Source organism: Colobus angolensis, unplaced genomic scaffold, assembly GCF_000951035.1.
Source record: "Colobus angolensis palliatus isolate OR3802 unplaced genomic scaffold, Cang.pa_1.0 Scaffold28, whole genome shotgun sequence".
In the NCBI taxonomy this organism is placed as follows: Eukaryota; Metazoa; Chordata; class Mammalia; order Primates; family Cercopithecidae; genus Colobus; species Colobus angolensis.
The window spans coordinates 5,025,123-5,050,669 of NW_012116043.1; the positions used below are offsets into that span (position 1 = coordinate 5,025,123).

At 51.1% G+C, this 25,547-nt stretch overlaps 1 protein-coding gene across 1 annotated transcript in view; it reads left to right on the forward strand.

Moving 5' to 3' along the window:
• Positions 1 to 1,126: 1,126 nt before the first annotated feature.
• PITPNM2 (phosphatidylinositol transfer protein, membrane-associated 2) overlaps positions 1,127 to 25,547 on the forward strand; it is a 94,067-nt gene continuing 69,646 nt past the window's right edge. The window contains exon 1 of the mRNA XM_011948470.1: positions 1,127 to 1,641. The gene's annotated coding sequence lies outside the window, so the exon portion shown is untranslated. The remainder of the gene's footprint in view (positions 1,642 to 25,547) is intronic.

Consider the following 25,547-nt stretch of genomic DNA (forward strand, 5'->3'; position numbering starts at 1 on the left):
CCTTGCAAGTGTGTCTGTCTGGATAGCACCATCTGTTTGGGACAGCCCCTCGGCACAGTTCGGTTCAGGCAGGATTTCAAACCTGCTACCCAGTGGGTCAACATTCTGCATCATTTCTTCCGCATCCCCAGTAGATGCATTCAGAATGACTCTTAAATGGCTTTCCCAGAGGGAATCTGTGAGGCGAACCCCTCAGCAGCGCAGCCCGGGAGAAACACTCCGACCCATGCCCGGCATAGGCAGCTCCCACCGTGACTTCTGCTTCCTGTGCAGCAGGCAATGGAAAAAAGAACCCCTGGTTGTCAACGAGAACAGCTCCCGTGTTGATGGAAAGTGAGGGCCAAAGAAACCGGATTTAGCACTCAGTTCTTAGAAGTCATGGGTTTGAATGGTGTCTGAGAGTAAGCCCTGTCTGATCTTTAAATAGAAAGTGTACACCAAGTAGCCCCGTCTGACTCACCAGGGAGCTTCAAAGTTCAGGTACCAGGGAACCCATAGTCAACTCTGAAAGAGGCACCCAACTTGGAGGGCTGACTGCAGAGAAGTCTAGAAGTTCAGGTATGTGTCTGTGCCTCAGGGTGCAGCGGATTCAGGGTGGGACCAGAGTTGGTTCACAGAGTGAATAGTTGAATGTAGGACTTCAGCCTCATGAGCATCTGATTGGATTCTGTTTTTTGTTTCAGCATTTTCTCTCTCAGATTGTTTTAATAACAGCATCGGAGCTTCAAATAACAGCATCGGAGCTTCAAAGGTGGCCTGAGACAGGACTCCCTGTGTGGTTCTGTGGTTGGGCATCTTTAAACTATGTTTATCTCCCCAAAGCCCTGTTTCTTTAAAGCTGCCTTTGAGCCCCCCAGAGACCCTGAATTCTTGGTGCTTCTCTTTGAGCAATCAGATGGGTTACAACTGGGCAGGATGAGAGGAACGCTCTTGTGTCTGCACAGGTCTGTGCTGTTTCTTCCTCTGCTTTGGGGCTGGAGACTCACCCAGACCCTCTTGGCATCTGGGCAGTGTGTAGGCTTCTTAATGACATAATGGGCGTCTGGACTCTGGTTGGTTGCTGGGGATTCTGATGGGTTTACGAGTTATGTGATGGGTGGGGAGGCCATGTGCTAGTTTTGTTTGGTTTGGTTTTGGTTTGCTAGAGAGCGGAAAATCTGATGTGACACCTTAAAGGCCAGCCCACTAGTGGCAGCACCCGATCCTCATCTCTGCTCTCAGCCTCTATGGGAGGCACCTGGCCCTGCTATTCCAGCTGGGCTTCCTCTGCCCTGGGGGCTTTCATGTGAGCCCAGGGCAATGCAAGTGTGGGTTCAGTCGGCAAGCCCAAAAGTCAAAAGAACAGCCTGAGCAAGCGGGCTTTTGAGGAGAGAGCCCGGCTCCTCCAGCCTAGCTGCATTTGCCTGAGGTAGATCCTGAGTGCTCTGCCCCGGCCTCTTCGCCCTCCTGTGTGCTTTCTCAGCGGCTGCTCTGAAGTGTCATTTCACGTAGTGGTGACTTAACTTGAAAGGAGCCGCAGGGGGCATGAGAGCAGCTTGGAGAGGTGGGAGCCTGGGCTGCCGATGGCTCCAGCCCGTGAAAGTGTGGAAAGCTCATTCCAGGAAAATTGGAATAATCACTGCATTGGCTGGCTTTCAGGCGGTGAGTGGTTCTTTCTTTAATTTGACAAGAGCTCTGGGATTCAGGGAAGGGCGTGGTGGGAAGCCCTGTGGTTCAGACAGACCTCACGAAGCCAGTGAAGCTCCCAGGAGAAAGTCTGATTTATTTTCCCCTGGCCTGGCTCGCAGCATGGTGGGGTCCACCACCCAGGCTGTGCTGGGCAGGACAGGCAGCTCTGATGTGGGTCAGAGATTCTGGGACTCAGAACATCTGCCTTGGCCCCCACCCAGCCTGTGCCTAGCTTTGAAAAAGTCTGTTGGTGGTGTTGCATGATAACTTAAAGTGCAGGAAGAGAGAAGCTCATGAACATTAAACTCTCCCCCGGTCTCTCTTGTGAGTTTCCTGAACACACACATACTTATACATGCACATATACGCCCTTGCCCACTTGTGCACATACACAAGTGCACATATGCTTGCAGATACACAGCCTCCCCACATGCACACTCACACAAATACATGTGCACATGCCATGCAGGCACACACATGCAACTCACAAGCTCACACACACATGCACACACACACAAATATGTTTTCCCTGCCTGCTAGCAGGGGTGTACCTACCATTTGGCATTTTTCTCATGCTAACGTGATCCCATGTAAACGGTTCCCAGGATTGGTAAGATCAGACAGCTGTCCTTTTTATGCATCGCTTTAAAGCTCAGTGTCTTACCTGAGTAAGACAACAGTCCCTGTCCACTTCTGGAAAGAGCTGCCTCTGTTCCCTTTTTTCCTCCCTGGTGCTCTGCTGCATGGTCTGGGGTGTTATAGAGATTGGCATGTTTGTGTCTGCAGGGGAGCCTCTGAGTGCTGGCTTTCTGTCCAGGGCTTCTGAGGACCACCAGCCCAAAGGGAAGGGATTCATCAGAGACTGATAAGCTTAAGGTGTGCTGAGCTGTAAGGCTGTGTGTGTGTGGGGGGGTGTGGGTGTATGTGTAGGCATGTGTGTGTCCATGTGAGGTGTGTGATGTGTTTGCATATGCATGTGTGGTGTGTGCATGTGGGGGGGTGTATATGTGAGTGTGTGTGGTGTGTGCATATGGACATGTGTGTATTTATATGTGCATGTGTGGTATGTTGTGTGTGTGAGGTTGTGTGTGCATGTGTGTGGCATGTATATATGCCTGTGTGTGCCTGCGGGGTATGTGAGAGTGTGTGCAGTGAGTGTGAATGTGGCATTTGTATTTGGGCATCTTTAGCTTTTCATTCTGTTTCTCCCCATTTTCTGCTTCAATTCCCAGAGCAGGGCTCAGCAAACTCCTTAACCCATATCTGCACTGGGATCTTAAATCCACATCACAGACACTTTTCCAGGTCTCATCTGATTTAACAGTTTGCAACCACCCTAGAAGTCCTTGGTGTTGTTCCCATTTTACAGAAAAGCAAACTGAGTCTCAGAGGGTTGAGTAGCCTGCCACCTGTGAAGGCAGAACCAGAACTTGGATCCCTGGCTCTTTTCACTCCTTCACTCCCTCCTCCCTCTCCCTCACTCATTAGTTATACATGCAACCTGCTCTGCACCAGGCACGGCTGCTGAGCTCTTGGCCTGAAGACTATATTCAGCCCTTGTCTTTCAGTGGGAGCCCCATATGGGAGGAGGCTCAGGAGGTTGGGTGAGGAGAGCTGGGGGATGCTCACTCTCCCTGCACTCCATGGCCACCCACCTTAGTTGTCTAAGAAGAGAAAAGGAAGGAAGTAGTGAGAGGAAGGAGCAGGCAGCCTGGGGCTGAGCCGGAGGAGAGCCCCCTCATCTGCCCTACCATTCACTTGCCCCAGGGCTTCCACCCAGAGTGCATGAGGCCACTCTACACTGTGGAAATCCGGGTCACTCTGATCCTGATCCACTGTTATCCTGCTATAGGAGCAGAGTGTCTGTCTTCCTTCCTTTTAAAATTGCTACATCATATATCATCAGAAAGATAGTCTGCATCGTGGGGTCTACGTGTTTTAGGCTGAGGATTTCAGCATTGGTGGCTCAGGGTAGTAGGAACAGTACTGCACATGAGGAGATACGTGCCTCAGTTTCCTCATCTGTAACCTGGAGATAACACTGTCTACTTCACGTATCTCAATCCAGAGAACAGGTGTGACGTGCTTGGAGATGAACCACCTGTGTGGGCAGTGGCAAATGGTAGGCTGTTTAGAGACCAGGCATTCCCGTAACTTACTCTTCAATGGGTCAGGAGTGTTTATGCCCAGAGATGCACACAGAGAGTAGGAGGGGCACAGATGCAAGGCAGGAGAAACGAAAAGGAAGCAATTGCTGCTTTTGGGCAGAGTGTAGAGGGGAGTTCTTGTGTTAGTTTTGCAATTTTTCCGTAGCTTAGAGCCTATATGGAAAATGAAATATAGAAAAAAATGATTCATTCATTTAAGAACTCTTCCTAAGAGGTTGACAGAATATTGATGTAACAAACAGCAGAGGGTTTGTACCTTAATGACCCACGAGAAGCCAAGTGAATAAAACGGAAGCTCCATCCTCATGGAAGCTGGAGACATTTGGCCATCCCTGAAGGGGACAGGGAGCTCTGGGGAGGGGGACAGGCGATGGAATCACTCCAGCCAAACTCTCAAGAAGCAGGGCTCTCCCTAAACACCAGGCTTCAGAAATCAGGCTTCTTCCCTGATCCCTGTTGGGGCTCCGGATTCTGGCTTGGATGACTTCCCCAGGGCCCTTGCCAGGTGGCCAGAGCCTCTTCTTCCAGAGCTCCAGGTGAGGGAAAGTTGTATCTTATGATGATTTCCTGACTCGGTGCTGGTTTTATTTGGTCCAGCGTGCAGTTGCAGGTTTACCCAGTAGGTCAGCTTTGTGCCCCTCTCTGCTGCCGCTGGCATCCTGAAAGCCCCTTTCAGATGAATGTTTAACCTCAAACCCTTGAGCACCTGTTGACAGGGAGCACTAGACCTGCAGTCCGAGAGTCTGGGGTCCCATCTCTGCCCCAGTGTACCTCTCTGAGCCCTGACTGTCTTCCTGACAAAGCCAGGTTTGGTGGAAATGAATGAACGAGGGACTTGAACATGCTCTGTTACTGTGCAAATGGTAGGTGTGTCTTGGGAGAAGATAGGATGGAGACAATTGCCAGCCTTAACTTGCTGTCTACTTTGTGCCTCAGTTTCCCCACCTTGTTGCCTAGTGACAGGAATTTTCCTCATCAAGTCCCCATCCCCTTTCTCTAAGCAAGACTATGCTCAGGGGTTGGAGGGGAGGGGAGAATGCAAGTTAGAAGACCTTGTCCCTGTCCTCTGTCTGCCATCAGCCTGGTTATAAGATCTTGGAGAATTCCTTTGGCCTCTCGGAGCCTCAGTTTCCTGATGTGCACAGCAGGGTTAGCAATGGGTGCCCTCAGGAGAATGGGAAGGACAAAGTGTGCCCAGCACTTTGTTTCATGCCAGCGTCCTCACTTTTCCCGTCACCCTGTGCCCTTGTAAAGCACTTCACAGCTTTCTAGGCGTGGGCACACCATTATCACAGCCTGTGGCTGTGAACAGTCTTTGTCAAGCCTGTGCAGACAGGGAATGGGGAATGGGTAAAGTTAAAACACTCCTTCTGCCTGACTTCATTTGCCTGCTGGGCCTGTGCTAATTGCATGGCTGAAGTCCCTTTTCCAGGACTTTAGTTTCCTGAGATGGGAAGGATTGGGACTGGGCTGCTCTAGGACCTTCCTCAGCTGGTAGGAAGAGCAAAACTTGGTAGTCATATAGGCTCGGGTTTGAGCCCTGCCTGTGTGACCCACAGAAGCTGCTTAATCCCCATTGCACCTCAGTTTCCTATTGTGTGGAATGGGAGTGATGGTCCCCCCATGGGCATTGTGCGAAAATTCAAGAGTCTGTGCTTCTTGCCTGCCCTGTCGCAGGAGTGTGTGAAGTGGATGATTGTCTTGTAGGGCTCTCCTCCAGTGTCGGATTGCTCTGTACCAGAGGCTGTCCTAGGATCGGGGCCAGGCCAACCGCTGCTTTTCGTGCTCCCAGTGTTTGGAGAACCAGTGCGGTGTCTCAGCCAGCAGAGCTTTCTGTCAGGAGGTGTGATCATTGAGCCATTTGTGCCCTGCCAGCCACCTGAACCCAGAGCCACTCCCTGAACTGAGCTTGCCTTCAGGGGAAGGTGGGCAGCAGAGTTCTCCAGCTTGCAGTTCTCTCGCTGGCTGTCCTCCACCCCAGGAAGCACAACACATGGTCAGCAGTGTGGCTCATGGAGAGCACAGGGAAAAGATGAGCAGCTCCGTATTTCGTGGCTGGAGTTTGGGTATGGCCACAGTGCCAAGGAGGGGCCTCCCCTGGACCCAGAAAGAGCAGGGGCTGGAAGTTAGGCCTAAGACACCAGCTGGCAGCTTCAACTTAGAGGAGAAGAGCCGGCATGCCTGTCCCCCTCTGCTGCCTGCATCCCTCTGCCCACCCTACTCAAGAGTTCAGCCTGTTGCTCCCTCTCAGGCAATAGTGGACACTCGAGGATCCCAGGTCAGACCTGACAGATGGTGACACTGACCCAGACAGACCCAGGGCAGCTTTCCTGAGTCACTTGGAATCACACTGAGCTGGGCCAGCTGGACAGGCTCCTGGAGGCAGAACAGAGTTCAACTCCCTGTCTCTGCTGGCCTCCTCCCCTGTATCCCCCCCATTTGCAGCTAGGAAGGGCTGAGCTAGTGACTCAGTGACATCCCTTCCATGCAGCCCCAACATGAGTCACACGTCATGGCATTCTCTGGGTTGGGCAGATGCACGAAGGGGCATGTTGATGCGGGGCCCTTAGGGCTGCCCCCACAACTAGCCTGGGCTGAAGAACCGGTTGGTCCTGTGGGGTTATTTAGAAGGCATGGGGGGCAGGCCTAAGCTCCCAAGCTCCTCCTTGGAAGAGGCCTGGCCTGTGTAAACTGTGACTGCCTGGCTTGAGGAAGTGGCATACCGAGGAGCGTCCTGTCCCATGGGGAGCCCATCCCGTGGGCAGCTCTGCTCCTCAGGGCAGCCAGTGGAGCTGGGAGGAGGCACGATGCCTGCTTCCCAGACTCAGCGCATGTCACATTCCTCTGGGCTGCCCAGCTGGGACCTGCTCCAGCTCCCAGGCCCTTGTTACCACTACTTGATGTGAGCTTCTGTGTGCAGCCTGATAGCTTTCAGGGCCCAGTCCCTGCTCCCCACAGTGGACATGGGCTTAGGGCATGACTTAAGCCCCAAGAGCAGTGAACAGAGCTGGGCAAGGGACCAGGGCATGGTGACCTCTCGCCCCAGGCTCAAGGCTAGTAGAACCTCTGGACTCACCTGTCCCTGGACTCTATCTATCAGCAGACTCTCCTGGCTGGGTCTTGCCACCCTGGGGACTCTTAGCTACTTGCCAGGTACTCAGCGAGCCCCTGCTTCTCATGTGAGCCCCAGATGCAGAGCCCCACTGCTGGGCAGCTTCCCGAGTGCGTTGCATCTGGCTTTTCACTGTGGCTTTGGTAAACAGTCAGGGCAGATGACCAGAATCTGTTCCAGGAAGGCGCCTGGAAGTTGGATCACCTGCCCAAGATCAGATAACTGTTCTGGGACAGAGTTTGGAATTAAAATCTTTTATCTCACAAATATTTGCTGGGTACCTACCTTTATTAAGCAACTGCTGTGGCCGAGCCCTAGGGACACAACTTTGAACAAGGCTCGGGCCCTGAGCGCCAAGGCAAACATGCGGCTATAGTACAGTTTGATAAACACCGAAAGGAAAGTGGGTGCAAGGTGCCCGGGGGGCTAACTCAGCCCATGGGGCTTGGGAAGGCTTCCGGGGGCCTGAACGGCGAGGAAGCTTCACCTGGGGGAAGGGCTGTTTGAGCACAGAGGACTCTGGCCATCTGATTCCAGGCCTATGGGGACCCCAGCAAGCCCAGAAGAGGTGTGGACTCTGGCCTTGGCTTTGCTACATGGCCTGCAGCAATCCCTGTCCTGTCTCCAGTCTGTCTGTCTGTCTGCAAGGGAGATTGTACCAGGCCACGTGTTTTCATTCTCTGGAGGGTTTCCTGATAACCTCAGGAGATGTGTTTAAAACGCAGGTTCCGGGGCCTGTCACACAGAGGTTCAGATTTAGCAGGTCTGGGAGCAGGGCACAGGAATCTGCATTTTTTTCCTTTTTTTTTTTTTTTTTAGAGAGAGGGTCTTACTCTGTTGTCCAGGCTAGAGTGTGGTGGTGCAGTCATAGCTCATTGCAGCCTCCTGGGCTCAAGCCATCCTCCTACCTCAATCCCCTGAGTAGCTACTTCTACAGGCACGATCCACCACTTCTGGCTAATTTTTAATTTTTTTGTATAGATGGTGGCTCACCATGTTGCCCAGGCTGGTCTCAAACTCCTGGTCTTAAGCGATCCTCCCACCTCAGCCTCCCAAAGTGCTGGGATTATAGGTGTGAGCCACTATACCTGGCCCTGGAATCTGCATTTTAAACAATCTCACTAGGTGTTTCTAAAGCAGCTCATTCCTGTACTTCAGTTTGAGAAAAGCTGGACTCAACCATCTTGGCTCTGACATTATCGGTCCTACAATGGTCCCGACCATGTCCCTTGATGTGGGCAGAGCCTATGCTGTTGGGATGGTGGAGGTGCCTGGGGTTTGCAAATGCTAGAGCTCTCTGAGATCCCAAACTCTGCAGAATCTCAGAGAAACCATTGGTCTTAGTCCTAAAGCTTCCAAAAGTCTTGGCCAACTCCCTCAGCTCCCCATTATGGGAGGGTCTCCAAAAGTGGAGACAGGTAGGAGATGCTGAGCCCCTTGGGGATAGGGGGTGTTAAGTATTTCTCAGGTCTCGCTTCAAGCATTTCTGATCAGAAATACCTGCAATCCCTGGGTTAGTTCTTAAGGCTGTCTGCTTAGGGCTGGTGTGCCCAAGGATTATTAGTTAGTTAGTTAGTTAGTTAGTTAGTTAGTTAGTTAGTTAGTTAGTTTTTGAGACGGAGTCTCACTCTATTGCCCAGGCTGGAGTGCAGTGATGCAATCTTGGCTCACTGTAACCTCCGCTTCCCAGGTTCAAGTGATTCTCCTGCCTCAGCTTCCTGAGTAGCTGGGATTACAGGCATGCGCCACTATGCCTGGCTAATTTTTGTAATTTTTAGTAGAGACAGGGTTTTACCATGTTCGCCAGGCTGGTTTCGAGCTCCTGAACTCAAGTGATTCAGCCACCTCAGCCTCCCAAAGTGCTGGGATTACAGACGTGAGCTACCGTGCCCGGCTGTGCCCGAGGATTTTTAGCAAAGCTGAGCTGGCCTGACCTGACGTGGGGGCCTAGAAAAAGCTGTTTGGGGGAGGTGGAGAAAGCGGGGAGGCTGGGCAGGGGGAGGCCGGTGCATTCTGGGCCACATGACTACTTCCCCTCAAGTGTCTTAAGAGCCTGGATGCAGACGGGCTTCTCACCGTTGACTCCTCACGTGCCCTGAGCTAATTGGGCTGCAGCCCTGCTAACAGCCTGGTGACAGGCTGGCTCAGTCCTGCCCAGACGCCAGTATCACCCTCCCAGCCAGAAGGCCCATTGGTTCTTCTCCTGCAGGGTGCCCGGAGCAAGGGACACTAGCTGACCTATATGTGGTCAACTCAGAGTATGTCCTATTTCCTAATGCCACAAACCCAATGTACTGGTTTCCTGGGGCTGCCGTCATAAATGACCACAAACTGCATAGTCTAAACAGCAGAAATTTATTCTCTCACAGTTCTGGAGGCCAGAAGTCTCAAATCAAGGTGTCAGCAGGGCCACATGCCCTCTGAGGGCTCTAAGGAGAATCCTTCCTTGCCTCTTGCAGCTTCTGGTGGCCCCAAGTGTTCTTTGACTTGTGGCTGCATCGCTGCAGTCTCTGCCTCTGCCTTCACATGGCCTTGTGTCCTCTCCTCCTTTTTTTTTTTTTTTTTTTTTGAGACGGAGTTTCTCTCTTGTCACCCAGGCTGGAGTGCAGTGCAGTGGCACTATCTCGGCTCATTACAACCTCCGCCTCCTGGGTTCAAGCAATTCTCCTGCCTCAGCCTCCCGAGTAGTTGGGATTACAGGCACATGCAACCACGCCCAGCTAATTTTTGTATTTTTGGTAGAAACGGGGTTTCATCATATTGCCCATGCTGGTCTCGAACTCCTGACCTCAGGTGTTCAGCCACCTTGGCCTTCCAAAGTGCTGTGATTACAGGCATGAGCCATCATACCTGGCCATGGCTGTAGACTCTCTCCTCTTTTTATAAGAACACCAGTCATTGAGTTTTGAGCCCATCCTCAATCCAGTATGATTTCATCTAGAAATCCTTCACTAATCATATCCACAAAGACCCTATTTCCAAATAAGGTCATGTTCTGAGGCTCTAGTTAGATGTGAATTTGGGGAGGGGGCTGCACTATTCAACCCCTTGCACCCAGCAGGCGAATGTCACCAGATAAAGGGCAAACCTGCTACACCAGCCGGCGAGTGTGGCCTGGCAGCGGGTCCCAGGAAACACACCCATGGCTTTTAGCAGCCTCAGGCCCTGTCATCAGCAGGGGCAACTTTGCCTCCATGAATAGAATCAGAGAGCCCAGAGCAGCAGAGGGGGCCCAGTGGGCAGCCACTGTGGAGAGGGTGTACCAGTCAGACACGTATTTTAAGGTGTCCTGCAAGAGAAAGGCTGCATGTGGCTCCAAAAAGTCAATCAAGACCCCAGGTTGAGTCCCAGGGGGGCAAACTCTGTTCAGTATAGGAAATTTCTATAATAGCCATACCTTGTAGCCTATCCCAGGGGGTGGTTAAGCCCCTCTCACAGGGTGGGCTTTGCAGAGAGGAGTCCATCTTTCTCCCAGCTGTCAGTCTGTGCTTGTCTCAGAGGTTCATGCCCCCAGCCCCAACAGCTGTGGGGTGAGGTCAGGGACTCACTCCCCAAAGGCAGTGGGGATGATGGTGGCATACATAGCCAGACCCCTGCTCTTGCTCCTGGCTGGCTTATGGGTTTGTGAGTTGTGGGGAGTACCCACAATGCTTAGTCTTTAGGGCTCCTCACCCTCTGCCCCTGCCTGCACCAACCCACTCCATCTGTTTCCCAGCTGGGTCTTCTCTACTCCTCATCAGGCCCTTCCCTCGCTCGGTCTTGACACTTGTCCTCCTTCCTAGCCAGTTTCTCTGCCTGCGTCCAGCCCTGGCTCCCTGAGCTCCTCTCGAACACATCACTGGGCACGTGGTCCAGTGGCCATCTCAACACTTGGCACCTGCAAGAGCTTTCTTCTCCTTCTGCTGGCCCATCACAGATGAGATGCACTGACACCTCAGCTGTGAAGGTGACATTGGTCTACACACACACACACACACACACGTGCGCATACAGGGCTGGATACGACAAGGGACAAGGCTTAGGTCTGCTGCAGATCTTGGGCGAGTCTCTGTCCCATGTCTCCAGCGGTTAATGAAAGACAGTGTTGCTCTGGGAAACACTTCCTGCATCTGACTTCTAGAAGTCTCTGCTGTCCAGGATGACAGAGGGTGCCTCTGAATGCAGAAAGTGCTGAGTGTTGCCAGTACCAGTGCCCCTGTGACTGCCTGACCACCATCCATTCCTTCCCATCCTCCTGCTCTGAGAACCAACAGACCACCTTGGGGATGATGTCCCCTAGGGCTCCCAGGCTGGCCCAGGGTGCCTGTTGGGGAGCTGCCTCCTTACCCTCACACCCACAGGCTTTACATACAATTAATCATTTAAAATGAACAGCCCTTCTGAGCCTCCTGACCTCCTGCAAGTCTCACACCAACTTGCCAAAATCCTTTCGATTTTCTGGGCCCCTTGCTTTTACCTGTCAAAAAGACATATCTTCTGGGACAAGGTGTGTCAGCTGCTCCCACAGAGCCTGGTGCCTTGGAAATACCCCATAAATGGTTGTTCCTGTGTTGCGTCCTCCTGCCTCTCCTGCCAGCCCCATTGGTTCCCCATTGACTCTGTCTCCAGTGTCTGCCGTGCACATGCTCTGGGCAGAGCCTTGTGCTGCATTCCTGGCACCATGTGGCTCTCACGCTGCCCCTGCAAAGCAGCAGCTAGGAATGAGCTGAGAGACCTGCTGCCTGCCCCATGACAGTGACTGGAGGGCTATGGGGAACCCTGGATACCATGGGGGACCTCTTTACCCTTTCCTCTGGTTTTTTGGATGCTCTCGGAGAGCCTTCTGGGTTGCCCCTTGGGCTTGACCTCACAGACAGATGAGGCAGCTGCTCCAGGCTCAGCACTGCAGTTGCACAAGGATGGACAGGGCCTTGTGCAGCCGTCCAGGGGCTTCCAGCGGCTGTGGGTGGCAAGTGCCTGCAGAATGGGGGTTGTAGCTCAGCTGTTCCACTGGGAGGCTCCAAGCAAGGCTCTGAAGGGTGAGCAGGGCATGGCAGGCCCAGGCGGAAGACATCTCAGGTGCCCAGTGCCTCACTATCACCTCATTTAATCCCACTCAACCCTCCAAGGTGGGTGGTGGTACACAAATGGGTACACTGAGGCCTGGAGCAGGTAAAGGACTTGCTCAAAGATAAGGCTTGAATGTGAACGTGGTCTGGTCCCAAAGCTAGTCACTCCCTGTGTCCTGCTGCTTCTGGTTCATTGTGGTGTTTGTTTCTCACTAGCTTTTTTTTGCAGGGTGAGGGTGATGTGCTTACCCCCACAACCTTCCCTGAGTTTCTCCCATTCCTGCTCTTGGATTTGGGACTGTTCAGTGCCTCCTCACTTCCCACCCTGTTGACACAGGGCTGTTGCTGGGCTCATTTTGTTTTTGACCCAGTCAGCCTGGCAGGGAAGTGGCGGGCTGTGTGCAGAGCTTCCCGAAATAGCCCCAGGCTCCCCGCCAAAGATAGAGGAGCCAGACTGTGCTCGATGGGCTTGGGCCAGTTGAAAGATGACTCAGTTCCCTACTCCCCACAGCTCCCCTGCCCTGTGCCACCCCCCAGCCCAGGTCTTGACGCTCCTGCACATACCTGTGCCCCATGGTGGCTGAGAGGCTCCTGTGGGCTGCAGGCCTTGGGGTGCTGGTTGGGATTGGTTTGGTGTCACCCTGGGCCCAGAATCAGGAGTTCTCATCCCTTCCCTGTTACTGACTTGCCCGATGACCTTGACCAAGTCCCTGGTGCTCTCTTGGCTTCCATTTTCCAATTTGGAATGGGGAGAGTACCTCTGTCTGCCTGCTGGCAGTGTTGCTGGGAGGGTCGAAACAGTGAGCAACGGTCCCAACCCTGGGAAGGCTGGCGATAATGCATAGTGACAAAGTGGTATCAGTGAGTTATTTCTCCTAGTCCTGAGTGTTTTGAGCATGGGGACGCAGTTCTTTAGCAGGGCTGATCCTCAGCATCACCATCACAACCACGTCACTATCATCATTATAGTAATAATAGCGGCTGCTGCTGTTGCTTGGGTGTTGTGTGCTGTGTGCTTTACATTCATTGTCTTTTAATTTATTCCCCCTACTACCCTATGAGGTTTATGTGGTATTGGACCTAGTCTTATAGAATGAAGAACTGAGGCTCAGAGAGTTTAAGTAACTTCCTTAAGACCAAGTGACCAAGGGAGGAGTTGTGATCAGAGCATCGTTCTGATGTCAAAGCCTGAGTTTTGCCTGCAGTGCTGTGACCCCTCCTCCAGGGGTCCCTGCTCTAGGCTTTTTCTTCCAGGCCTGGAGCCTGGTCTCTTGGGAGCTGCTCTTGGCAGCCGGAGCATACAGTAGGTCCCCTCTGCATTCTGAAGAGAGAGCCCTGGTATAGGACAGAGATCCACAAGCGGCTCTGCCTCAAAAGAGAGCCCTGGGGGAGAGGGAGATGTTTCTGGGACTGAAGAGGCCACTCATTTTAGCCCCCTCTTTTAAATATTATGCATTTAAGCAATGTCACAGAACAGAGTCAGCAAGCACTTCCTAAGCACCAGCTGTGTGCCAAGCCCTGGGGGCTCCTGTGTGCCCCTCACCAAACCCAAGAGGCCTGTATCACTCAGAATTTGCAGGTGAAGAAATGCAGCCCAGCCCGGGGTGCAGGCCATCTGCCCAAGGCCACCCATCTAAGGCCACCGGCTGGGCAGTGGCAGTGCTGGTACTAGAGCCAGGTCTGCCTGGCTTACCTGCCCCTCCTCCACACTGCAGAGATGAGGAAGCTCTCAACCACCAAGCACTGCCCTGTTCCTCATTCCTGCCTACCCTTGCTTGCCCAGGCATAGGCCTGGAAACACAAGCCTTGCCCTGAGCAGGGATCAGCAGGCCCTGGAGCAACACAGGTTCCATCAGCAGAGCTGGGCTCTGCGTCCTTGTGGACCTGTGTGCCCGCAGGCCTGTGTTATGAATATATTTATAGGCATTGCTGTTTGTGTGTGTGTGTGTGCACATTTGCTTTCGTATGTGACTCGTCTCTTTGTACTGTGTTCCCCAAGGTCACAGGGCCTGGTGAGTTTTAGAGGCAGAGCATATGTAATCCCTCATCTGTCCTGCATTGGTAGTGGGATGAAGCAGAAGTGATGTGCAGTTGGTTCACACTGATATGTGGTAAAAACATTGATGTGCAGATCCACAATTCCTTATCCTCAATTCCAAAATCCAGCACACTCTGAAAACCAGACACTTTTTTGTAACTCATTTGGCAGCAAAATTTTGCCTGAACTGAGGTGAGGCTATTTATAGTCCAAGTGAGGCTGTTTATAGCCTTTATGTATTCTATATTCACGTCTTTCACTGAAGAGAGTTCAGTGTATTTATTTATTGGATGCTGCTGAGATATGCAGCTTTACCTGTCTAAAGTTCAGGATATTCTGAAATCCTAGATACATCTGGCCCCAAGAGCAAGAGTGCTGTACTTTTTTTTGCTGGTTGTAAATAGCCTCTGCCCCTGCCCCATCCCCCTTAGTGTCCCTTCCCTGGGATTCCTGGAGCTAAGTGGGCAATGCTGTCCGCAGGCACCTCCAGGATTCCCCCAGCCCCACAACCAGCAGCAGTGCCCAGCCGTTAGATATTTTTAGTATTCCCGTGGGCGATAGAACACATCTTGGTTACCAGGCATAGTGTTCTCCATGCGGTCTAACCGCCTCACTCGATGTATTACCACCTCCCTTTACAGATGAGTAAACCAAGGCTCAGTTGCAAGTATCGGATCTAAGGACGGAGAGATGAGAAGTGCAGCACTGGACCCCAAACTTTCCCTTCTACCCAGCTGCCTGTCTGGGAGGGAGTCTGGGGACTCAGCAATCTGTCTCCCTGGATTTGTTGAAATGGGAGGCAGCAAGCGACAGGGTCCCAGGTGCACCAGAGGGGAGCAGACAGATGCAAGCCAGGCTGCTCCACTTGGCAGGGAGGAGGAGGAGCAGGGGCCCCTTGGCTGCTGCAGGGCCTCCCTAGGAACCTACCGCCTATCTCTACACCATAGTTCCTGCTTCTCAGAGAGTCCCTTTGTTAGAATACTTGTGCCTTCCTCCACACCCAACTCCATCTCTTCCCAGCAGCCAGCAGCCCATGGCACTCATAGCTGGGCTCCAGCTGTCGGGTCTTTCTTCCAGAACTCTCTGAAGCCACTGGCATACAGGGAGATGGCATAACTTTGTCCAAACTCTGTTGGCAGCTGTTCTTGGGGACCCTGCTAGCAGCCACCTTCCCCCACAACCTTCAGAAACTCCCTTGGACGCAGGAACTTTGTCAGGGTCTGAAAGCCCCAGGCTTCCCCCTTCTTCTGACTCTCCAGTGTACAAGTTCTTTCCCATTTCCTGTGAGACGCATCATCTTGTGATGACCAGTGACTCCCACCATCCACCACATTGGCCCTGGCTCAGAAGCCTTTGGTCTGAGAAGCCTTTTACTCACTGGGAAGCCTCCTATCCACTCTGCCCAAGCCATGCCTGACATGCTGTAGTGCAGTGAGAGGGCCTGCTCTTGGACAGTGGAGAGATTTGGGAAAGGGTTATGGCTGTAGTGGTTAACCATCCTTGGATGGTAGGCACATCAGCAGACCTCTCCAGAGCTTGTTTCCTGTTTCCTCATCTGAAGAGTGGGCTTAGGGTTGGCTGCACTCACAGAGCTGTTGATGAGGATTGGCCTTAGGACAGGCACCCTGCATAGACCATGCCTTGTCATGAGCCCTGATTCCCATTCCGCTAGCAAGGCCTTTCTTCCTGTATACCCCTTAAAGGGTCAGAAAGTTTCTCAGAGCTGCCATGAGTATAAAGAAGTCAACTGTGACCTGTTGTGAAGAACTTTGGGTTTGGAGGCAGAGGCTCTGGGCTCTAGTCCCAGCCCTGCCCTATGTAGATGGTGGATGGATGCATGGGTGGATGGATCTGTGGATGCATGCATGAATGAATGGCTCAGTAGCTACATGGGTAGATGGATAGGTGGATGCATGGGTGGAGGGATGCATGGGTAGATGCGAGTAGGGATGTATAGGTAGAAGGATGAGTAAATCAACTCTCTGCCCTTTCCTGGGCCTTAATTTTTCCATCCACCCAATGATAGGGTTGGATTACAAGTTCTTCAGTTTCTGAGGTTTGTGACCCCATCTGTGTCAACCTGGCACTCTTAAGGACTGCTGCCCCCTTAGGTGGTGACCTATAAGGAGGACCATGCCTATACCCAGGGACCCTGGAACCCTCTCTGAGTTCTACCTTCCACCCTGCCTTGGGCTTTCCCAGCTCTGACCTGGTACCCTCCTTGGAGTCTCTGCGCTCCTCATCCCTGTCCAATAGGGGTGCAGTTTTCTTCTGGCTCTTTTGTTGACAGAATCACTTGTTTATTTGTGTTGGCGGGGGGGTCTGTATGTCCTGTGTGCAGTCACTTCCCTCCAGGCCACTCTGCATTCATGCAGGATGAGCTGCTGAGTGAGCACTGGGTGGAAGTGTCATGCGCTGGGGGCTTGGCAGAAGGACTGTCACAGGGCCAGGGCGACTTTACTGCAAAGGTGGCTCTTGAGTTAGGTCAGGAGCCAGGTCAACTCAGTAGGTCAGGATTTCCTGGTGGAGGAGGAGACCCAGGTGATGGCACCCAGATGAGCTGGGTCTCCACAGGTGAGGGTGTCAGTTTGCCAGCCTGTGCAAAGACTTCCAGTGCCAAGGCAAGGAGCTCAGGGGTGCTTTAGTGAACGAAGGTGAATTCTTGAAGGGTTTTAACCAGGAGGTGACCCAGTCAAGTTCCTTCTCCTGCAGTATGCTGGAGCATCTTTGGTTAAAAATACAAAAATAAAGGTCAACACGGAAAACTCACCCTTGATTTGCGCTCTGAGCCCTTGGGGCCTGGGGATTGATAAAAAGAGCCAGGATGCTAGCTTGCAGAAAAGGGAGTGCTGCCAGTACTTGGAGAAAAAAAGGAAACTGATACTTGGAGTTCTGCCTGACCTTTCTTTCCTCATTTTTTTTTAGGTGAAATTCAATAAGCTTAAACATGTTAAAAGTGCACAATTCAGTGGCATATAGTATGCTCACAAGGTTGTGCAGCCACCATCTCTATCTAGTTCTAAAACATTTCCATCACCCTGAAAGGAACCCCTGTCCCTGTTAAGCAGTCACTCCCCATTCCTCCCTCCCCACAGCTCCTGGCCACCATCTATCTGTGTCCTAGCTCTATGGATTTGTCTATTCTGGATGTTTCATAGCCGCCACAGAATCAGGCATACACTGGACACTGGGCCCTTTCTTTTTTTTTTTTTGAGACGGAGTCTAGCTCTGTCGCCCAGGCTGGAGTGCAGTGGCGCGATCTCGGCTCACTGCAAGCTCCGCCTCCCAGGTTTACGCCATTCTCCTGCCTCAGCCTCCCGAGTAGCTGGGACTACAGGTGCCCGCCATCTCGCCCAGCTAGTTTTTTGTATTTTTTTTAGTAGAGACGGGGTTTCACCATGTAGCTCAGGATGGTCTCGATCTCCTGACCTCATGATCCACCCATCTCGGCCTCCCAAAGTGCTGGGATTACAGGCTTGAGCCACCGCGCCCGGCCGACACTGGGCCCTTTCTTAGGCTCTGCCTTGTCCCTACTGTGCTACAAGCTCACCATATATTTCCTGCTCTGTGGCCCTCAGTCCAGTCCTGTGTGTAGCCTGGGTGGAGCTCCCAGCCTCTGACTGTCCAAGAGAGAAGTTCAGATGATATGAAAACGAATCAGGCAAGCTTGTTCTGGGGGAGAAGCGGGTCTCCATCCTTCTGGAGGCATTAGTAGGTGTATGTGGCCAGGTGCTAAAGGGCCAGAAGGTGGTAAAGCTGGGACAGTGCCCCTGACTGCAGAGAGTGCAGACCCAGCCCTGGAAGTGAAGTCACAGAGCCTTGTGGGCATCTGGCTTCCCAGGCAGGTTCCTCCCTGACCTTCTCTGGGCCCTCTGCCCCACGTCTGAGACCTTTTACCAAATTCAGGCTAAGTGGCTCAGTGCTGCTATGGAAAAGGGCAGGGGCTGAGCCACACAGGAGGTGGCTGGTTGACTCACTGCTCTCCAGTGACCCTTGGAAGAGCCCCCAGAAAAGGTCCCATGCTTGTGAGCGCCTCCTCTCTGACTGTTTGGAAACACGTGGGCTCTTCAGCCTGTGATATCCTTGGTTGGCCTTCTCCCTGCCTGGTTCTCTCCCTGCCCAGATGCTGACCTCTGCCCCCACAGCTGTGCCTCCCCTAAGTACTTATGGAGATCTGTAGAACACCTAGCCGTGGGCTTGGCCCTGAAGATGCAGAAATGATGCAGATGCGGGCGCTGCCCTGAGCTTCATGATTTGGGGACAGACAGTGGGAATGGGGTGTGGTGGGAGCTGGGGCTGAGGTGCTCTCAGTGCATCTGAATACTCAGCTTTGCCCAGAGTAGTCTCGGAGAGCCTCTCAGAGTGAGTGCTGTGTAAGCTGATTCTTAATAGACACTTTGGAAATTTTCCAGGTGGACCCCGTGGGAAAGAGCTTTTTCCACAAAAGAACCAGCAGGGGTGAACTTGAGCACTTGAGCAAATGCCTCAGGCAATGGTTACCAGCTTCTGCAGTGCTTGGGGCCAAAGTGTAAGAGGCAGGTGCTGCTCTTGAGGGCTTTGGAGCTGAGGACCGCAAACAGGGAACAGCAAGAATGACAGTAGGGAACAGCAGGTAGTTGGGAACAGCAAGAATGGTAGAATGAGAGAGGACCTGGAGAGGCTGTGGGTGGGGCACAATGGCTCCCAGTGACATTCTGGGGAGCTGGCAAACACAGTTGGATCTGCATTGGGAAGATGTCCTCTAATGGTTTCTAGAAGGAGGATTTCAGGGGAACCAAACTGGAAGCATGGAGACCAATTAGAAGGCTGTCTCTGACACCCAGGGAGTGCTGGTGAGGGCCAGAATCAAGAGGGATGGAGGCAGAGGGCAAATTAGAGAGAGACATAGCAGGTGTTCTTCCCATGGCTCAGCCATGGGTGACTTGGAATTTTCAGGGAGGGGACCCCATGGTGGCACTGGAGACGGAGACCTGGTGTACATCATGACCTCCTCCCTGGCAGCCCTACAACCTTGGCTGAATTGTCTGATCTCTCCTTGGTTTATCCTTCCGACAAAATGCCCAAAAAGAAGAAGCAAAGAACGTGGGTTTGTAAGTACTTTGAAGAGTAAAAGGTCAGGGGATGAAGGCATAGTTTGTTTTTTGCTGCCTAGTGGCCCAGAGAGGAGGGAGCACCTGTCAGGTATACAGGAGGTGTCCCCGGGACTTGGGGCCCAACTGGCACGGAGGGTCACATTCCAACTTCTGGATCCCTTGGGTCTGCAAAACGGTCCCAGTTCTCCTCTCCAACTCTGAGAGCAGCTGCACCTGATTCCCCCAGGGCCTTGGCTCTACCTCCTCCTCTGTGGTTAATAATTCAGGATGAGCCAGATGGCTCTGCTTTCCCCTTCCTTCTCTCCCATAGCCTCCTAGGGCGTGTTCCTCAGCTAGGGGTGGGCATGGGGGTGGGGAGCCCAGGAGGCTCAGCCACTTGTAACTCAGATGAGCCGTCACCACCAGAGCCTACAGCCTCTATGGGCCCTGGGGCTCCAGGTTCTGGCCGGGCACCCCAACTTCAGAATCCATAGGCCCATTGCCTGGGGAAGTGGAGAGAGCCCTGAGAAACCACAGGTCCTGCCTCCTGCCCGGCTCTGATTTCAGATGGGGTCTTGTCTAGGGCACTTTGTAAATACTTACAGGGTAAGGAGACCAATGGTACCATTTGCACTCTCAGGAACATTCTTTCCTTAGCTCTTCTGAATGTTCCTGTTAGGAAGAAGTTCTTTTTGTGTTTGAATTAATTTATTAATTTATGTATTTATTTATTGAGACGGAGTTTTGCTCTTGTTGCCCAGGCTGGAATACAATGGTATGATCTCAGCTCACCACAACTTCTGCCTCCCAGGTTCAAGTGATTCTCCTCCCTCAGCCTCCCAAGTAGCTGGGATTACAGGCATGCGCCACCATGCCCAGCTAATTTTGTATTTTTAGTAGAGATGGGGTTTCTTCATGTTGGTCAGGCTGGTCTTGAACTCCCTACCTCAGGTGATCCACCTGCCTCGGCCTCTCAAAATGCTGGGATTATAGGCGTGAGCCACCACGCCTGGCCTGAATTTAGATTTTTAACCCGAAGTTGCCCTGAAGATATCTCCCCGGTTAGGAAGGAATTCTCACATAAGTTCAGATGCACTTTTTCTCTTTCACATTTGGGATCTGAGGCTTCTGAGTAGCAAATCAGTGGCCTCTACTACCAGTTCACACCTGCTTGGTTCCCATTCAAGGCCAGGGGCTAGACCTCAGTGAACTGCCATCTCCTGGGTCTGCAAAGTCCTGCAGAGACCTGCAGGGTGTCCCCATTCTCTGTGATTCTTAGCACCCATCTTGATAGGATCTTGGGCACAGGACCCCTGATTGGGCTGGGTATGGAGAGAGCCAGACCCTGACACTATCCCAGCCCCTGGCCCGGGACCTCCTGGGAGAGGACAGGGACAGTGTCCAGTGTCACCCAGTGCAGGGACAGCCTTTCTTTGTCAACCCAGGAGGGCTTGTTAGAAGAGGAGGGCTGGACAGCTCAGCTCTTTCCCACCTGGGGTCTGGCAGCAGGAGGCCACTTCTGGCTCTGGGCCTCCTGGAGTTGGCAAGAGCTGCTGACCGAGAACCCGACCCAGGCCCATGAAGGCAGCGTCTAGGGCGAGCCAGCACAGTGGCCATCCACATACCTGTATGCTCAGGTGAAGCTGCCACAGTGAGAAGCTGGCGCAGAACATTTTGGGGCAGCTCTAAATAGAAATTTGTCTCCCAGGCAACGTGGACATGAGACATCAGCCTACACGCCTCTATGTAGGCTCCCAGACTTCCTAAAAGCTCCGGCTAAGTTCTCCAGAGCGCTCAGGTGATAGCTGTTCTTCTCAGATGAGTACACTGAGGCCACTGTCATGCCAGACATGTAAGTGGCCAAGCTTGGCCTGATGCTGCAGCCACTTTCCACTGACCCACAGCTGTGACTCATCACCACTGCCTTGACATCAGGGCCAGAGCCTGGAACGCAAGCTGCAGGGCCCATCAGAGTGAACTCAAGGAAGCCCAGGTGGGCTTGGGACTGGGCAGTATTCTAAGATCCAGGTGAAGCAGAGGTGAGATTAACACCACAGGAAAGAACCCCAGGGAGAGGCAGAGGCAGAACATTGGCTGGTGGAGTGTGAACACATCTTTAAAAGGTGCCACTCTATTTGTTTTCATCGTGCTTTCACTAACATCTTGTAAGTGTGTGTTTGTGTGTGTGTGTGTGTGTGTGTGTGTCTTCAGACTATCATATTAGTATATTGGGGATGCTTTTATGGAGGGGGCTTGTGGGGAATCACCGTTCCCTCTACCCTGTATGCTTCTGCTGGCAAAGGGAGCAAGATGCGGGTGGCTTAAAAGAGTCTGGCAAGAAGAATTCTCACCCAGAATCTGTTGAAAGGATCTAGTTTTGAAGCTGAATGGAAGATCCCATAGCCCGAGCTACCCTCACAGTGGTCCAGAAGCATGTGAATCTGAGCCAAGTCTACTGATGTGTGATTAATTTACAAATAGACGTGCAGAGCAGAACGGTGTGTACACAGGAGCCTGCTGTTCCTACAAAGCTGCATCAAGATGTCACTGAGTTGGGTTTTATTTTAGTTCCAAGTGTTGTATCTGTTTAGCACCCAGTCAGCATGGTGCCGTGTGCACGCTGGGCAGGCTGAGCTAGTGGCATTTACTGCTTCCTACACAGGAGAAGCCTTTGAGGTAGTTCCAAGCCCCATGTGCTGGGCCCAGAGCAACTCCCCAGATTCACAGAAAGCTCATATTTCACGGGTGGTCATTTTGCAGAAAGAGTCTGCACATGATGAAAGGGTGGCACATTGGGAACACTGGACTTTATGTCGAGTTGCATCTGCCCTTTACCCCAACCAGCTGCAATGTCTTTCCCCTGACCAGATTCACACCATGTCTTCTGTGGACTCGGAGGACAGACTTTGAGACTTCAGAACCATCATACAAAGAAAAAAACACCTTAACTTATTTGGAGTTTTCAACCATTTTTTGACCTTAGGGTAAAGTGAAATGTACCTTTTCTTTTCTTTTTTTTTGAGACGGAGTTTTGCTCTCTCACCCAGGCTGGAGCGCTGTGGTGTGATCTCAGCTCACTTCAACCTCTGCCTCCTGGATTCAAGTGATTCTCCTGCCTCAGCCTCCTGAGTAGCTGGGACGACAAGCGTACCCCACTATGCCAGGCTAATTTTTGTATTTTTAGTAGAGATGGGTTTTCACTGTGTTGTCCAGGCTGGTCTTAAACTCCTGACCTCGGGTGATCCTGTTGCCTTGGCATCCCAAAGTGCTAGGATTACAGGCATGAGCCACCATACCTAAGCATAAATGTATCCTTCTGCCCTTCAGGAGGAAAGGGTTTGCTTCGCAAGTGAATAACATGCAGAAGGTCAAAGGAAGACGTATCATCCTACTCTTAGTCAGGACTTTCCTGAGTGCAACAGAAATCCAGTTCGAACTCAGGCAAAAAGGAGACCTAATTGGAATGCTCATGTTCACCATCCGTGGAAGGACAGCAACTGCTGGAGCCCAGGATTCTCTTGGACTGCATGGAAGAGGACACAGCTGCTGACAGCTTCCCTGCCTTTGCCACCGGTGAAGGATTGACCCACATTCTCTCTTTGACCCCAAGTTTAAAAAAGAAAATCCCTGGGAAGTGTAAGCAGGGGTGAGATCATGGCTGCAGATTGAGGACGTGCTCCAAATCCCTAAATCTGATAGAACAAATATTATTAAAAGCCCATATCCATGCAGGCAGAGAAATGCCTTTAGGGGCTAAGAAATCATGCAGAATCCTGATAAGATGCAGTGAAAATGGGATTCAACTGAAAAAGGAAACAATAGCCAAGATTGTACTCAGGAGGTAGAGAGGTTTCTAGGTGTGGATCGCTTGAGCCCAGGAGTGTGAGGCTGCAGTGAGCTATGATTGTGCCACTACACTCCAGTCTGGGCAACAGAGTGTAAGACCCTGTCTCTAGGATAAAAAATAAAAATAAAAAAATTATAAATAAATAAATTGATGATATAGCAAGTGAGAAAATGACAGATATAGAGTGAATAATGTAGAGTTTTTAAAATCCAGGATAGGTATTTTATTATATATACAAACCTACATAAGTGATAAAATTATATAGAACTTAATACACACACTGCACACACAAATAAATACAAGTAAAACTGGCAAATCTGACTGAAGTCTATAGAATGTATCAGTGTCAATATCCTGATAGTAATATTGTAGTTTTGTAAGATGTCACCACCTGTAATCCCAGCACTTTGGGAGGCTGAGGCGAGTGGATCACCTGCGGTCGGGAGCTCAAGACTAGCCTGACCAACATGCAGAAACCCCATCTCTACTAAAAATACAAAATTGTCCGGGCGTGGTGGCGCATGCCTGTAATCCTAGCTACTCAGGAGGCTGAGGCAGGAGAATCACTTGAACCCAGGAGGCGGAGGTTGTGGTGAGCCGAGATCATGCCATTGCACTCCAACCTGGGCAACAAGAGTGAAATTCCGTTTAAAAAAAAAAAAAAAAAGATGTCACCATTGGGGGACACTGGACAAAGTATACAAGGGATCGCTTTGTGTTATTGCTTACAGCTGCATGTGAATTTACAATTATCAATAAAAATTTCAATAGAAAAATCTCTTGGGAGTAACAGATTAGTTATAAAAATCTAAATGACTGTTAGTTTAAATGGGGATGTCAAAATGAAAATTTTAAACGGCAGTGTGTGAACTAAATGGCAGTAAGAACACTGGATGTAAAAACCTATGGGATGAAGCCAAATCAGTACTCAAAGGAAAATATATAGCCCTAAATTCATTTATTCAGAGACAAGTCAAGTTAAAAATTATTGAACTCAGCTTTCAATTCAAGAAGCTAGAAAAATAAGTAAATTCAAAGGGGTTAAAAAGGGCCAGGCAAGGTGGCTTACACCTGTAATCCCAGCACTTTGGGAGGCCGAGGTAGGAGGATTCCTTGAGTCTAGGAGTTGGAGACCAGCCCTGGCAACATAGACCCTGTCTCTACAAAAAAATAAAAAATTAGCCAGGTGTGTGGTGGTGGTTCGCACCTGTAGTCCTAGCTACTACAAAAAATAAAAAAATTAGCCATGTGTGGTGTGGTGGTGCGCACCTGTAGTCCTGGCTACTTGGGAGGCTGAAGGGGGAGGGTTGCTTGAACTCAGGAGGTTGAGGCTGCTGTGAGCTGTGATAGTGCCACTGCACCCCAGCTGGGGTGCAGAGTAAAAAATAAATAATATACAAATAAATGTTACAGCTCTTTTACAAGGAACCCTGTTACGAAAATCAAAGAAGGAGAATTCAGTAACTCCACAAAACTGCAGGCTGGTTTCACTTAAAAAAAAAAAAAAAAAACAGGGCCGGGCGCGGTGGCTCACACCTGTAATCCCAGCACTTTGGGAGGCCGAGGCGGGCGGATCACGAGGTCAGGAGATTGAGACCATCCTGGCTAACACGGTGAAACCCCATCTCTACTAAAAAAATACAAAAAAAACTAGCCAGGCGAGGTGGCGAGCGCCTGTAATCTCAGCTACTCAGGAGGCTGAGGCAGGAGAATGGCGTGAACCCGGGAGGTGGAGCTTGCAGTGAGCTGAGATCTGGCCACTGCACTCCAGCCTGGGCGACAGAGTGAGACTCCATCTCAAAAAACGCACACACAAAAAAACTTAAATAAAATATTAGCAAATTTCATTCAACTGAATGTATTATTACAGCATGACCAAATAGGATTTATTCCAATAATGGAAGGGAGATTCAAGAGTAGAAAAGAATTTTCGTCTAATTTATTATATTGGCTGTTTTAAAATTTTATTTTATACTATTATTGATTGATTGAGACAAGATTCTTGCTCTGTCGCTCTAGCTGGGGTGCAGTTGTGTGATCATGGCTCCTGCAGCTTGATCACCTGGGTTCAAGTGAGCTTCCAACCTCAGCTTCCCAAGTAGCTAGGATTACAGGCACACCATGCCCAGCTAATTTTTAAAATTTTTTGTAGAGATGAGGTATCCCTATTTTGCTCAGGCTGTTCTTAAACTCTTGGCCTCAAGAAATCCACCAGCCTTACTGACACCTTCATTTCAGACTTCTGGCCTCCAGAACTGTAAGAGAATAAATTTATTGTGTTAAGCCACTCAGTTTGTGGCATTTTGTGATGGTTGCCCTAGGAAACAAACATACCCACTGTCTATTCCAGGGTAAGAATAGAATGGAAAAACTAGACTGGGCACCATGGCTCACACTGTAATTCCAGCACTTTGGGAAGCCGAGTCAGGCAGATCATTTGAGGTCAGGAGTTCAAGACCAGCCTGGCCAACATGGTGAAACCAGGTCTCTACTAAAAATACTAAAAATAAAAAATAAAAAAATTTAACCAGGCATGATGGTATACACCTGTAATCTCAGGTACTCAGGAGACTCAGGCAGGAGACTTGCTTGAA